Raw genomic sequence first — 16,635 nt, forward strand, 5'->3', positions numbered from 1 at the left:
TTCGGTACTTTATATGGCCCATACGGCCCAGGGAAGATCCATCCCGGAATATATACATCACTGACCATCAGTCACTCAATACCGAGGAAAAGCCAAATCCGGCCCCATGGAGAAGATCTATCTCCAGGTAAATAAATGCTTCGGATAAGATGCATGTCCAGGAAAGATCCATCCCTCAATATAATCAACCGCGCTCACTGGGGGGTGTACAGAATCCTGAGGGGCTCCTACAGCCCAAGCGCTATCATAAGCCAGATCCAGGCATAAATCAATATAATATGCTGCGACGTACAGCCCGATCCCATAACTGTCACTCATAATCAGGCTCTCAGCCTCACTCAGTTATCAATTTCTCCAGTCTCACTCCCGAGCTCACAGTGTCATGAAACTAGCCTGACAACAATGATATGATGTATCAATAAACAACAACTCAGACTGAGATATGATATGAATACATGCATATGACTGAGTATAAAATATCAATGAAATCAGTGAGATGACAGCAAGAAACGACCACTATGGGTCCAAACAATATTAGCATAAAGCCTAAACATGATATTTAGCATGATTGACAGCTCAATTACTTTATCACTTGGTGAAAACACAAATATCAATAAAATAGGGCCACAATTCAGTGCCATGGAAACAACAGAGTCCCAATTCACATGGTGTACGCCCACACGCTCGTCACCTAGCATGTGCATCACCTCAACGCAAATCACATAACACGTATTTCGGGGTTCCATATCTTCAGTTCCAAGATTAGAAGAGTTACTTACCTCGAACAAGCTAATTCCAATACCGAGCAAGCCAAGCGATGCTCCAAAATGCCATCTCGCGCGTTCCGACCTCCGAATGGCTCGAACTAACCAGAAACAACTAAAATACATCAAACAAAGCTAAAGGAACCAATCCCAATTGAAAAAGGTCAAATCTTTAATCAAAATCCCAAAATCGGCCAAAACTCATACCGGGGCCCACGCCTCGAAACTCGACAAAACTCATAAAATTTGACAACCCATTCAATTACGAGTCCAACCATACTAATTTCACTCAAATCCGACTCCAAATCGGTGTTCAAAACAAAAACAAAATCATATTATGAAACTTTAGGCCAAAACTCCCAATTTCTCTTTAAAATTCATCAACCAATTGCCAAAAATGAAGATAGATTCATGAAATGTAATCAAAACTGAGTAGAGAACACTTACCCCAATCCTTGTAATGAAATTTGCTTCAAATATCGCCTTAATCCGAGTCCCACATCTCAAAATATGAAGAAAGAACAAAACCCTCGATTTTTATAATTCTGCCTAGCACTTTCCGCATTTGCTGTCAAATTGTCGCATCTGCGACCACCGCTTCTGCGGTGATTCCTCGCTTCTTCGAAACAGCCTCACTCAGCAAAACCTCGCACATGCGGTCCTTAATCCGCTTCTGTGATCGCGTTTCTGCGCACTTGAACCGCATCTGCGGTTGCGCAGGTGCGTCCAAGCACCCGCACATGCGATCCTCACGCCCAACGCCCTTTCTCGCTTCTACGATGACACTGCTGCTTTTGCGGCTCCGCACCTGCGCCCATCACTTCACAGGTGCAGTCACACCAGAACCAGAAAGGCTTCAGCTATGCAACATGGAGTTAAAATGATCCGAACCTCGTCCGAAACTCACCCGAGCTACTCGGGACCCCGTCCAAATATACCAACAAGTCCCATAACAAAACACGGACCTACTCAAGGCCTCAAAACACACATAACAACATCGAAACGACGAATCACACCTTGATTCGAAATCATTGAACTTTGAAACTTCAACTTCCACAACAGATATCGAAACCTATCAAATCACGTCCGATTGGCCTCAAATTTTACACACAAGTTACATTTGACATTACGGACCTGCTCCAACTTCCAGAATCGGAATCCGACCCCGATATCAAAAAGTCCACTCCCGGTCAAACTTTCCAAAATTCCAACTTTTGCCATTTCAAGTGAAATTCTACTACGGACCTCCAAACCACAATCCGAATCTCCTAAGTCCAAAATAGCCCAACGTAGCTAACGGAACCATCAGAAATCCAATCCGAGGTCAAATACTAAAAAGTCAAACTTGGTCAAACCTTTCAAATTTAAAGCTTCAACAATGAAATCCATTCTTCTAATTTGATTCCGAATAACCTGAAAATCAAAACCGACATTTCACATAAGTCATAATACATCATACGGAGCTACTCCTGCCTGAAAACTATCGAACGAAGTGAAATTGCTCAGAACGACCGGTCAGGTCGTTACATCCTCCCCCACTTAAACATACGTTCGTCCTTGAACGTGCTCAGAGTTATTCCAAAATCCATCAAATCGCTGCGTAACATTACCATGCACATACCCGAGGGTGATCCCACGTCACCCTATCTCATATAGGTCTGATAACACAACATAACTAAAATTTCTTAAATCCAACCTAGCCCATAAGCCTTAGAATCCAATTCCCACATCCGAAATTTTCTATAAGATCGGAATCTCGCTTCTACACACTGTATAAGTCTGAACTAGCTATATCCAGCCATAGCCATAACTCAAGATGAAATCACATGATATACCACATAACTCAAACACTCATAGCGATAATTTCTAATCACATCAGCTGCTCAAAATAACCAATGTCGGTAATAAACCTCTTATCAAACAAAGACACGTTCTAACACCTTCATATACTAACAACGATGAAAGAAACACGCAGAAACTCATAACCATTCGCCAGATCAACAAGTCATGGAGCTCCCTCTCCTTCATTGAACTTTGAAACTTCAACTTCTACAACCGATGCCAAAACCTATCAAATCACGTCCGATTGGCCTCAAATTTTGCACACAAGTCACATTTAACATTACGGACCTGCTCCAACTTCCGGAATCGGAATCTGACCCTGATATCAAAAAGTCCACTCCCGGTCAAACTTTCCAAAACTCCAACTTTCGCCATTTCAAGCCAAATTCTACTACGGACCTCCAAACCACAATCCGGATGCGCTCCTAAGTCCAAAATCGCCCAACGAAGCTAACGGAACCATCAGAAATCCAATAATGAAATCCATTCTTCCAATTTGATTCCGAATAACCTGAAAATCAAAACTGACGATTCACATAAGTCATAATACATCATATGGAGCTACTCCTACCCGAAAACTACCGAACAAAGTGAAATTGCTCAGAACGACCGGTCGGGTCATTACAGATTAGGTGCCCTTGTGTAAAATGCAAGTGTGTTAAGTTATTGGGAGAAGATATTGTTATATGTCATCTTTTTAAAAAGAGATTTATGGAAAATTATTATGTATGGACTGCTCATGGGGAGAATCTTGGTAGCGTAAATGATGTTGATTTTCATAATTATTTTAGTGGTGAGGAGGGTAGTCTCTTAGTGGAGAATAATGTTGAAACATAATGAATCCAGGGTAGATCCAGCCCAATGGAAATAACAAGGGCATATCTAGCCCAAATGTAAATAACTGCTAGCATTGCTCCCACTGTGGATGTGCAGACTCTGGAGGGGCCGATCCAGCCCAAGCGCTATAATAAGCCAAATCATGGCATGAATCAATAAAGCTTGTTGCGGCGTGCAGCCCGATCCCATAAATATCACTCACAACAGGCCCTCGGCCTCACTCAATCATCAATCTCCCAGTCTCTCGGGCCCACAACACTCAAGCTAAGCAGCCCAAATCAATGATATGAGATGTGACAATATACAATAACGAAGACTGAGATATGATATGTAGTGATGAATGCGATTGAGTACATAACTGCAATTAAGCAAATAACTCAACAACAAAGAACGACTATAGTGGGTCCCAATAGTACCAGTATATAGCCTAAACATATTTTCTAGCATAAATCACAGCTCAAGTGCTCTATCTCATAGAGTACAATAAAAATATTCAGATAAGATAACTACACAGCCATATGGAATCGACTAAATCACAATTCAAACGGTGCACGCCCACACGACTGTCACCTAGCATGTGCGTCACCTCAACATCAATCACATAACACGTAATTCGAGTTTCATACCCTCAGCACCAAGTTTAGAAGTGTTACTTACCTCGAGCAAGCCAAATTCAATACCGAGCAAGCCAAACGATACTCCAAAAATGCCATTTCGCGCGTACCGACCTCCGAACGGCTCGAAACTAGCCAAAAGCAACTCAAATACATCAAGTAAAGCCTAAGGGAACAATTCTAAATGATAAAGGTCAAATCTTTAATCAAAAGCCCAAAGTCAACCAAAAAGGCAAACCCGCGCCCGTGCCTCAGAACCTGACAAAACTTATAAAATCTGACAACCCATTCAATTACGAGTTCAACCATACTAGTTTCGCTCCAATCCGACTCTAAATCGATGTTCAAAACTCAAGAACTCGCTTTATGAAACTTTAGTCAAAAACCCCTAACTTTCTCATTTGAAATCATCAACCAAATGCTAAAAATAAAGATAAATTCATGAAATATAATCAAAAATGGATAGAGAACACTTACCCAATCTGCATGGTGAAAATTGCTTCAAGAATCGCTTCAATCCGAGCTCCATAGCTCCAAATATGTAAAAATGGTTGAAACCCCCGAAATAGAGTACTTTATAATCACTGGACGAATCAATGAATTGCGATCGCGAAAAAACCCTCGCGATAGCAAAGAAGAAAATGCACTGCTCCTGAAGATATACTACGTGATCGAGAACAAACCTTAGCGATCGCGATAGACAACCAACACTGCCTCCTCATATACCATACGCGATCGCGTAACTACCCATGCGAACGCGCAGAAGAAATAGCCTCTACCCAGCTCAGTCTAGACCACTACGCGAACGCGCGCACCTTTGCGCGAACATGATGAAGACCAGCCCCCTCCCTTTGTGAATGCGTGCATACTCTCCCGAACAAGGAGAGAAAATTTTCAAAATAGACCAAAACAGCTTACGCGATCACGGCCAGCCCGTCACGATTGCGAAGAACGCCAGAAGCAACAGGTAACAGCAGAAACCAGCAAATGAAACACCATTCGAAATGATCCGAACTACGTCCGAAACTCACCCGGGCCACCTGGGACCCCGTCCGAATATAGCAACAAGTCCCATAACATAATACAGACCTACGCGAAGTCTCAAATCACACATAATAACATCGAAACGACGAATCGCACCTCAAATCAAAATTAATGAACTTTGAACTTTCAACATCCAAAGCTCGCGCCGAAACATATCAAATCAATCCGGAATGAACTCAAATTTTGAACATAAGTCTCAAATGACATATAGAAGCTATTCCAATTCCCCAAACCACAATCCGAATTGGATATCCTCAAAGTCAACTTTCGGTCAAACTTATGAACTTTCCAAACCTTCAAACTTCCAACTTTCGCCAATTAGTGTCGAATTCTTCTAGAAATATCTAAAATGCAAATCCGGGCATACGCCTGAATCCAAAATACCATCCGAAACTAACAGGACCATCAAAACTCCAATCCGAGGTAAAATGCTAAAAAGTCAAACTTGGTCAACTCATCCAACTTAAAGCTTCAATCATGAAGTTTATTCTTCCAAATCGATTCCGAATAACCTGAAAACCAAAATCGATGATTCACACAAGTCATAATACATCACACGGAGATACTTGTGCTCTCAAACTACCAAGCGAAGTGAAAATGCTCAAAATGACCGGTCGGGTTGTTACATTCTTCCCCACTTAAACATACATTCGTCTTCGAACGTGTCGAGAGTTGTTCCAAAGCCATCAAATCGCCGTGTGAACTTACCATGCACATACCCGGGGGTGATCCCATGTCACCCAAATCCATATAAGCCTGACGATACAAAATAACTGAAGATCCTTAATTCAACCTTAGCACGTAAGCCTTAGAAACCCATTTCCAACATCCGGAATTAACTATAAGACCCGAACCTCGCGTCTACACACTGTATAAGTCTAAACAAGATGTATCATGCCATAACCATAACCCAAGATTTAATCACAGGACATACCACACGACTCGCATACTCGTAGCAAAATTTTCGATCACAGTAGCTGCTCAAAATAACCCAATACCGGTAATAAACCTCATATCAAATAAAATCTCATTCTAAAACCTTTGTACACCGCCGATGATGAAAGAAACACGTAAAAACTCATAACCATTCATCAGATCAACAAGTCATGTAACTTTCCCTCCTTCGACCAGAACTATAGCTAATTTAGCCGACTTTTGATATTATCCTTCCAAATATACCGCAATCAGATACGATAGCACCCATTCTAGGTATGATGACCTCATCTAATCAAATACAGTCGCCCTACTAACATGCCTCACCAATACAACCTTAAGCCACAAACTGTGCAATCCGTGCACCAATACGCAACAATTCAAGTGTACTCAAACATAGAAAATGACTCCAATGAGAGAACCGTCCAGCAAGCTCAATAAATACCACCACAACGCAATGCTAAGAACCCACCACACACCATAGAACCAAAACACACGAATCTAACATAAAGGATCATATCCCAACATAACTTCATTGCCATGCGCGACCCCATCCAAACACTGGTTCACATGAAATACCTCAACTCATAATGCTCAAAATCAATAACCACGCACAATTTGACGTCTAGTACCAAAAGTGCATGACCATAACCACTGAGAAGCAAATAACTCAATACCATAGTCCGAAAAGAACATAATCAACACACAATCAATCATTCAATACCTTAATACCCCTCTCGCTCAAATTCCGCTATAAGGCCCAAATAGAACCTCACCAAGTGTGCATATAACCAACGAATCACACCCCTCATAGCATAGAAGAGTAACTCATAGAAAATATTAGAACACAAATAAGCTCAACTCTAACCGGATGACACCTTCCTCAACAATAGCAGTACGGGGTCAACCAATCCGACCCAGTGTAGATTACACGCCCTCATTAGGCCTACCAATGGGCCCCAAATCAACTCTGAACATCCACAAATATATAAATAACCCTCCGAAAGTTCACAATGACCTAACCATAATTCATATATCATCTGGCTAGCTTTGGCCATATTTTCACAGTCCACAACTAAGAAACAATTTGACACGAATCACCATATCTGATCCCAAATCCACCGCCCGAATGTCTAACATATCTACCATACACGATCATCCCACAAGGAATACTTCAATAATTATTCCGTACCACATAGAAAAATCTGAATATCAGCAGTCGATCAACCAGGCAAGTACTGCAATACCAATGAAGCGTCTGTAAGTCAAAACTCAGTGCGCCTTCAGAGATGCGCACCCTCATTAGGCAATACCAAGTAGTTATAGCATTCATCTAAACATCGAAAACCGTCCATGTTGTCTAAGAATTTATAATCTTCCCTTCAAAACTGACCAATGATCTTGCACATGCAAATCTCAATCCCACACAACACACCACATCCATCATGCTATCATAGGAAGAGTAAGAGGATCTCATAATCAACTCTGAGTTGCAAGCAAACTACATACTCAATTAGCCAGGAACCTTCCATTTGATCTCATCCAGGAGAAAATCACAATATGCAACATGCTTTTCACGCTGGTAAAAAATATCCGTCTCAAATCGTGGTAGCAATAATCGAAAACACCTTGAAATCCATTTGCACATAACTAAGCCACACATGTCTCCAAACCCAAGAGTATTGTCACAAACCACCTGTAGAGACTTTCCACATCATAAGTACCCAAAAAATCGATCATATCCAGTACCGTGCTTATCCAACCTACTACCAAGTTGTCCTATTTTCTCCGAGTTCCTTCTGAATTACCCTCAAGTTGACACTCCTCCTCACCATAATACCATGATCCTCAACCAAAAATCACCCCCACAATATCCTAGAATAAAACCACACCATCCTAATGTCACGACCCGAAATCCCACCACATGTGTCGTGATGGCACTTAGTCTCTAAGATTAAGTAAGTCGATCATAATAACAATTCAATCCTTTTTTTTAATTCAATACAAGTGTCAAAACCAACAGCAAAAATATTCAAACAACCTCCCAAGACTGATAATACAGAGTCACGAACTCTAACTGAATACATGGAGTAATCTCGAGGGTCGAATATACAATACTGTTCGAATAAGAAATTAACAGTACAATAAAATGAAAAGACTCCAAGGGACTGCAATGACCAAGCAACTCTACCTTGAATCCTTGCGATCACAGTCTAACTCTGTCCGAGTCCGATATCTCCAATACCTGGCTCTGCACAAAAATATGCAGAAGTGTAGTATGGGTACACCACAATCGGAACCCAGTAAGTATCAAGACTAACCTCAGTGGAGTAGTGACGAGGTACAGTCAAGACACTCACTAGTCAAATAACATGTGCAATATAGCAGTATACAATAGTATTGGAAAACAACTAGCAATGATAGCAACAAAAATCAACCAGTGATATAAACATCAAGGCAACAAGAACACCATAATTATTAGTCAAACGAATAAGGAACACAAGTACAACCAATTAATCAAGTCTTTCAAATATAAATCTTTCACATATAATTCCTTCAATTAAATATCTTTCAAATATAATTCTTTCAAATAAATATCCTTCAATATAATTCTTTCAAATAATATTTTTGAATATAATTATTTCAAATAAAAGTCACCATGTGACACCTCATTTCATAATCATAAAAATACGAGTCTCAGTCCACTTTCATATTTTCATAATACGGGTCTCAGCCCACTTTCATATTTTCACGGCACCTCGTGCCCATATTTTTATCACAATTGCTCGGGCAACTCACATGCCAAAATATCAATATATAAGATCCGCACGGATAACTCACGTGCCAATAATAAAATCATCATTTACTCGCGGCAACTCGTGCCCACATCTCATTTCACAACTACACAGACAACTCACGTGCCAATATCGTAATCATTATATATCCACGACACCTCGTGTCCATATTTCATATTACAACCGCACGGACAACTCACGTGCCAATAACATAATCCGTCCGGTAATAGCCACAGGCTCATAATTTCAACATGTATTAGACTGTTATGAAAATTACTGAATTAACAAAACAAATTACACAAGATATAAAAGAAATTACAAGGAAATCACAACATCACATAACAATCACCAACACAATAATCCCACATCATCACAGATCATCCCTAACAATAGCCACCCTTATCTCTCCTACAGCCACCCGTATTAGTCCATATAATAGCCACCCTTATCCTTTCGCCACGACAAGATCAATAGCCACCCTTATCCCTTCGCCCTGAAAATATCAATATCCACCCTTATCGCTCCTATAGCCACCCTTATCACTCCTATAATAGCCTCCCTTATCTCTCCGCTTAATAGCCTCCCTTATCGCTCTGTTTAATAGCCTCCCTTATCACTCCGCCCAAATAATATTCCAACACACATAACAATAATTAAATGCCACCCTTATACCTGCATAATATTAACAATGAAATGCCACCCTTATACGCCGTACAACAATAACCCAAATCACACAATAATTTATGCAGAAGATTATCACAACAACACCACATAATCAACTCGTAATTACAAATTGCCTGTAGGCAACAACCTTTTCAAAAGTACAACAAAATCAATTAATTTCACAGTAAATAGCCCAAGGATACACACAACGTATATAAAACCTCAAAAATAATAACAAGGATGGAAAAATAGCTCAGCACAGGACAACGCCTTCTTTAATCCAAATTTCAGATAAATATACAAATGCCTCTTTTTAAACTTATTTAATTAATTATTTTTAGGAAATGTCAACTCAACAAACACACGGGATTCACATAAAACTCAAAGTGGCAATCACACCAAATTATCATATAAAAATAAATTCAACAAACAAGGATTTGAGGTATGGAAAATAGAGGACTTAATAAATGCCAACAATTATCCAATTTAATACATACAAATGCCTCAAACTTTAAGTCAATAAAATTTGCACATATAAGCTCGAGTACGTACTCATCACCTCGCGTACACGTCTTTCAATCACAAAATTTATCACATAAGACTCAATGCCTAAGGGGTAATGCCCTCACTCAAGGTTAGGCAAGATACTTACCTTTACGGAGTTAGGCCGATATTCCAAAATAGCCTTCTTGTGTGAAATGATCTTCGGGCATCTTACATCTTGCCAAATAAATTATATAACTTCATTAAAATTCATCAGAAATAATTTCGGATAATATAACGTTGACTTAAAATTTCACATGTAAAAGTCAACCCGAAAGTCAACGCGGGGCTTGCCTCTCTGAACTCGGCAGGATTTTTACGAAATCCGAACACCCATTCTGATACGAGTTCAACCATACCAAAATTACTAAATTCTGATAACAACTCGGCCCTCAAATCCTAAATCTTAACCTTAAGGGTTTTCACAATTTTTCCAACTTAAAACACCAATTAAATGTTAAAAACAATAACGGATTCGGGTAATTTAACCAAAATTGAATTAGGAATTCTTACCCCCAAAGTTTCTCTTGAAAATCTCTCAAAAATTGCTTCTCCTGAGCTCTAAAATCGTCAAGAATGAATAAAAATGGCTAACTCTCGAATATAAGCTTCTTTCCAGGCAAGTCGCATCTGTGAAATGCGACCTGCCTCATTATTTCCAGCCAAAACAAAAGGCAATACCAGCCTTCAGTAAATTGGTTATACCTTTCAATAAAAATGTTCAAATAATGATTGGTTTACCTTTCTGGAAACTAGAATCAAAGGGCTACAACTTTTATTTTTGGGTCATCTCCGATTTCCTTACAGATTGCGAGATATAAGCTTCCAAATTCAGCCCTGTGCATCAGAAATTTCTCGCGATACACACTGTTGTAGTAAAAAACCAGCAATTAAAAATAGCCTAGAAATGGTCTGAAACCACTCTGAAACTCACCCGAGCCACTCGGGACCCCGTCTGAATATACCAACAAGCCTCATAACATAATACGGACTTAGTTGAGGCCTCAAATCACATCAAACAACACCAAAACAAAGAATCATACCTCGAATCGAACTTATGAGTTTATAAAATTTTCCAAATTCTATATTTTGTGCCGAAATATATCAAATCAATCCAGAATCACTTCAAATTTTGCATGCAAGTCATAAATGACATAATGGAGCTGTTCCAGTTTCCAGAATCAAATTTCAACCCCGATTTCAAGTCAACTCCCGGTCAAACTTTTCTAAAATCTTCTATTATCCAACTTTCGCCAAAATGCGCTAAATTGTCCTACCGACTTCCAAATCTAAATATGGACATACACCTATGTCTGAAATCATCATACAAAGCTATTGGAATCATCAACACTCCATTCCGGAGTCGTTTGCACAAAAGTAAAACTCCGTTGAACTCTTTTCACTTAAGCTTCAAAAATAAGAATTGTTCTTGCAATTAAATTTCGAATTTTCCAAAAACTAAATTCGACCGCACATGCAAGTCATAATAAATATTACGAAGCTACTCGATTCCTTAAATCGTTGAACGAGATGCCAATTCATATAACGACAAGTCGGGTCGTTACACCTAAGGCCCATAAGTCATTGTAGTCCCTCTTAAGCACCCCAAAGTACCACAACCGAGACACCCACACTGAAGAGACCGTCGGTGAATCTAAAGTCGTTTCCTTCACCCTCCAGATACAGAAATGTAGAATCCATAATGATACAGAAATATTGCGAGTCCCGACACCATCCGTTGCAAATCTAAGATCTTAGTCATATACAAATCCGAAAAATTCTCAATTGCCACATGTAAATCCTGAATCCATTAGAACCTTCTTGAGAGTCCTCCACTCTGCTCAAATATCAATTGCCCCACTTAAACGGGCCGAAATACCTATGCTCAATTAGCACAACAACACCCCAAACGAAGAAATCCTGCCTTAATGCAACCGAGCAAATTCATACACCATGTGCACTACATCCGTCACGAATAACAACTCAACTCATTCCATGAGTTCTATATACCCATAAAGTGTAACATAACCCGTATCCAAAAATTCCTTTACTTGATTCATCCTCGATCTTAATCTCTACAAGTCATATCCGATTCACAAGTATGCCTCAAACCGAAACTAGTACAACACATAACCATGCATTCAAATTGTCAATAGCAGACTCCCCCACTTAGCTCAAAGCCATATAACAAAACACTCAATAACTCATAATACCCCTACTCTATCACTGACATGATCCGACATCGAAATTCAACTCAATCCTTCATAAGCTCCTGTAACACAAACCCTCTAATACCTCAAATCATCTGCAAACCCCGCATTCATCCTCGAGACGGTCAGGTCAACTATTATAGCCGATCCAACTCAAATCGCACAAATATAATGCACTGGTCGAGAAGAAAGCCTGCACACAACATCATAAGGATCACACATCTGTAGATTACCCCGCAGGTCATAATCCACCTGCTTAGCTTCAAACTGATATCTCTCTATAAACTTTCACAACCACAATTACTATGCCATCACTTAATCTTCCTGAGTTTGAACTAACTACAAAACATGAAAATATACTTCGTTCCACAATTAAACAACATGCAAAATCTTTCAACACACTCGTAACTCGAGACTATACGTCACATCAAGACAGAAATCAAGCACCCAATAGTCCTTTTCACATCCCAAGCAAACAATTCCCGTCACATTCAAACCATCTGAACACATCCCGCAGTCACATCATATGGTCATCCAACCATTCATCGAACCACAAATTCCACTCATAGGGACACTACCAGACATATGAGTCCAAAAGTACATGCTCACATAACCAAAATCCCCGTGCTCGAGTTACTGTCAAAACGCGACCTCAAGTCCTTAAGATTAGCCCATTGTCAGCACACAGGAATCACATCTTTCACCTCATCCATGGAATCACAAGTTGTCGATGCACAACTGATACAGAGCGCTCACATGCGCACACGAATACATGAAAGGGATTCAAAGAGTTACGCTTCAAACTGAATCAATGTCGCACGATAAGGAAAGAAAGATGGGAAGTTTATCCTAAATGCCTTGTAGCCTCTCGAAGATAGGTATGGACGTCATCATATCGATCCGCAAGACTCTACTAGGCACTTGCTCATGACTTGTAGAACCTATAAACCTAGAGCTATAATACCAACTTGTCACGACCCAAAATCCAACTAGTCGTGATGGCACCTAACCCAACCTACTAGGTAAGCCAATAACCAACTATCCAATTTAATGACATTTATTAAGAGAAGAAAAGATAATACAACTGCTTTTATATAAAGAATTTTCCAAAGACTGGTAGTACAAATCATGAGCTTCTAAGATTTAGATTTTTACAAAACTGAATTGAAATAAGTACAACATATGTTTGAAATATAAATGAACAGAATTCGAATCTAATGCTACCAAGGACAAGTGATAGCCATAACTGGAATGCAGGTACATCTTCAAATCCAGCTCTCACCGTACGCAGCAACATCAGCATCCAACATCTGTACGCAAGGTGCAGAAATATAGTATGAGTACAACCGACCCCATGTACTTAATAAGTAACAAACTTAACCTTAGGTTGAAAGTAGTGACGAGCTGGGACAAGGGTCAGAGTCCAACTCCAATAACCATCAATAGTTCATAATAATATAATAAAGATGGTACAAGAAATAACTCAGCCCGTTCACAATTACAAAAAATAGGCTTGCTTTTCAAGTATAACAATAAATCCCAAATCTTTCACCGAAAACCCCAAAAATATATGAGTAAGTTTGAAAACCATGATTTTTCCCAAAAATATTTCAACAATAAATAAGATGTTTCATTTTTCAGATAGCATGAGGTAAGTACATCTCTATGCCTACATGTCAATATGCATGTAAAATCATGAATGTCACCAAAAATCAGGTAGCATGAGGAAATGCACTTCTATGCCTGGATCTCAAGTACGCACATCAAATATAATGCATCTCAATGATGAACTCACGTACTCACACTCTCAGAGTACACAATATCTCTGTCTCGTATACTCACTCACCATACTCGACACTCAGCACACTCAGTCACTCAGTACTGTACAGGGCAAATCTAGTCCAAAGCCCAAACTAAATGAGTCCAGGGCAGATCCAGCCCAATGCAAATAACTAGGGCAGATCCAGCCCAAATGTAAAAAAATGCTAGCATTGCGCCCACTGTGGATGTGTAGACACCGGAGAGGCCGATCCAGCCCAAGCGCTATAATAAGACAAATCCTAGCATGAATCAATAAATCTTGCTACGGCGTGCAGCTCGATCCCATAAATATAACTCACAATAGGCCCTTGGCCTCACTCAGTCATCAATCTCCCTAGTCTCTCGGGCTCACAACACTCAAGCTAAGCAACCCAAATTAATGATATGAGATGTGACAATATACAATAACGGAGATTGAGATATGATATGTAGTGATGAATGTGACTGAGTACATAACTATAATTAAAAAAATAACTCAGCAGCAAAGAACGACTATTGTGGGTCCCAATAGTACCAGTATATAGCCTAAACATATTTTCTAGCATAAATCACAGCTCAAGTACTCTAACTTATAGAGTACAATAAAAATGTTCAGATAAGATAACTACACAGTCCCATGGAATCGACTAAATCACAATTCATACGGTGCATGCCCACACGCCCGTCACCTAGCATGCGCGTCACCTCAACATCAATCACATAACACGTAATTCAGATTTCATACTCTCAGCACCAAGTTTAGAAGTGTTACTTACCTCGAGCAAGTCAAATCCAATACCGAGCAAGCCAAACGATACTCTTAAAATGCCATCTCATGCGTACCGACCTCCGGACGGCTAGAAACTAGCCAAAAGCAACTCAAATACATCAAATCAAGCCTAAGGGAACAATTCCAAATGATAACGGTCAAATCTTTAATCAAAAGCCCAAAGTCAACCAAAAAGTCAAACCCGAGCTTGCACCTCGAAACTCGACAAAACTCACAAAATCTGACAAACCATTCAATTACGAGTCCAACAATACTAGTTTCGCTCCAATCCGACTTCGAATCGATGTTCAAAACTTAAGAATTCGCTTTATGAAACTTTAGTCAAATACCCCCAACTTTCTCTTTTGAATTCATCAACCAAATGTTAAAAATAAAGATAGATTCATAAAATATAATCAAAAATGAGTAGAGAACACTTACCGCAATCCGCATGGTGAAAATTGCTTCAAGAATCGCCTCAATCCGAGCTCCATAGCTCCAAATATGTAAAAATGGTTGAAACCCCCGAAATAGAGTACTTTATAATCATTGGACGAATCAATGAATTGCGATCGCGAAAATACCCTTGCGATCGTGAAGAAGAAAATGCATTGACCCTGAAAATATAATACGCGATCGAGAACAAACCTCAGCGATCGCGATAGATAACCAACACTGCCTCCCCATATACCCTACGCGATTGCTTAACTACCCTTGCGAACGCAAAGAAGAAACATCCTCTACCTAGATCAGTCCAGACCACTAAGTGAATGTGCGAACCCTTCATGATCGCGAAGAACGCAAGAAGCAACAGGTAGCAGCAGAAACCAGCAAATGAAAAACCATTCGAAATGATCCGAACTACGTCCGAAACTCACCCGGGCCACCCGAGACCCCCTCCGAATATACCAACAAGTCCCATAACATAATACAGACCTACTCGAGGCCTCAAATCACACATAATAACATCGAAACGACAAATTGCACCTCAAATCGAAATTAATAAACTTTCAACTTTCAACTTCCAAAACTCGCACCGAAACATATCAAATCAACCCGGAATGAACTTCAATTTTGCACACAAGAATCAAATGACATATTGAAGCTATTCCAATTCTCGGATCCACAATCTAAATCTGAAATCCTCAAAGTCAACTTCCAATCAAACTTATGAACTTTCTAAACCTTCAAACTTCCAATTTTTTTCAATTACTGCCGAATCCTTCTAGAAATATCCAAATGCAAATCCGGGCATACGCCTGAGTACAAAATCACCATCCGGACCTAATGGGATCATCAAAACTCCAATCCGAGGTCAAATACTAAAAAGTCAAACTTGGTCAACTCTTCCAACTTAAAGCTTCAATCATGAAGTTCATTCTTCCAAATCGATTCTGAATAACCTGAAAACCAAAATCGACGATTCACACAAGTCATAATACATTACGCGGAGATATTTGTGACCTCAAACTACCGAGCGGAGTGTAAATTCTCAAAATGATCGGTCGGGTCATTACATATGGTGTGCGTCAAGAGATCATAGAACTTGCGTATAAAGTAGGTTGGCCGAAGAAAAAATTTGGACTCTTTAGGTGTAAGTGGTATGATCCAACACCAAATAGAGGTACGAAGATGCATCCTCAATACAAAATTGTTGAAATAAAGCACAGGGGGGTATAGACTCCATGACCCATTTATTATTGCATAAAATGTGAAACAAGTGTATTATGTACCTTATCCTTTGTGAAAGAATAAATCTGCATGGTGGGTAGTGATAAAATCTAAGCCTATAAGTAGAGTTGAAATTGAGGATGCATTGGA

This window comes from Nicotiana tabacum, chromosome 12 (assembly GCF_000715075.1).
Source record: "Nicotiana tabacum cultivar K326 chromosome 12, ASM71507v2, whole genome shotgun sequence".
NCBI lineage: Eukaryota > Viridiplantae > Streptophyta > Magnoliopsida > Solanales > Solanaceae > Nicotiana > Nicotiana tabacum.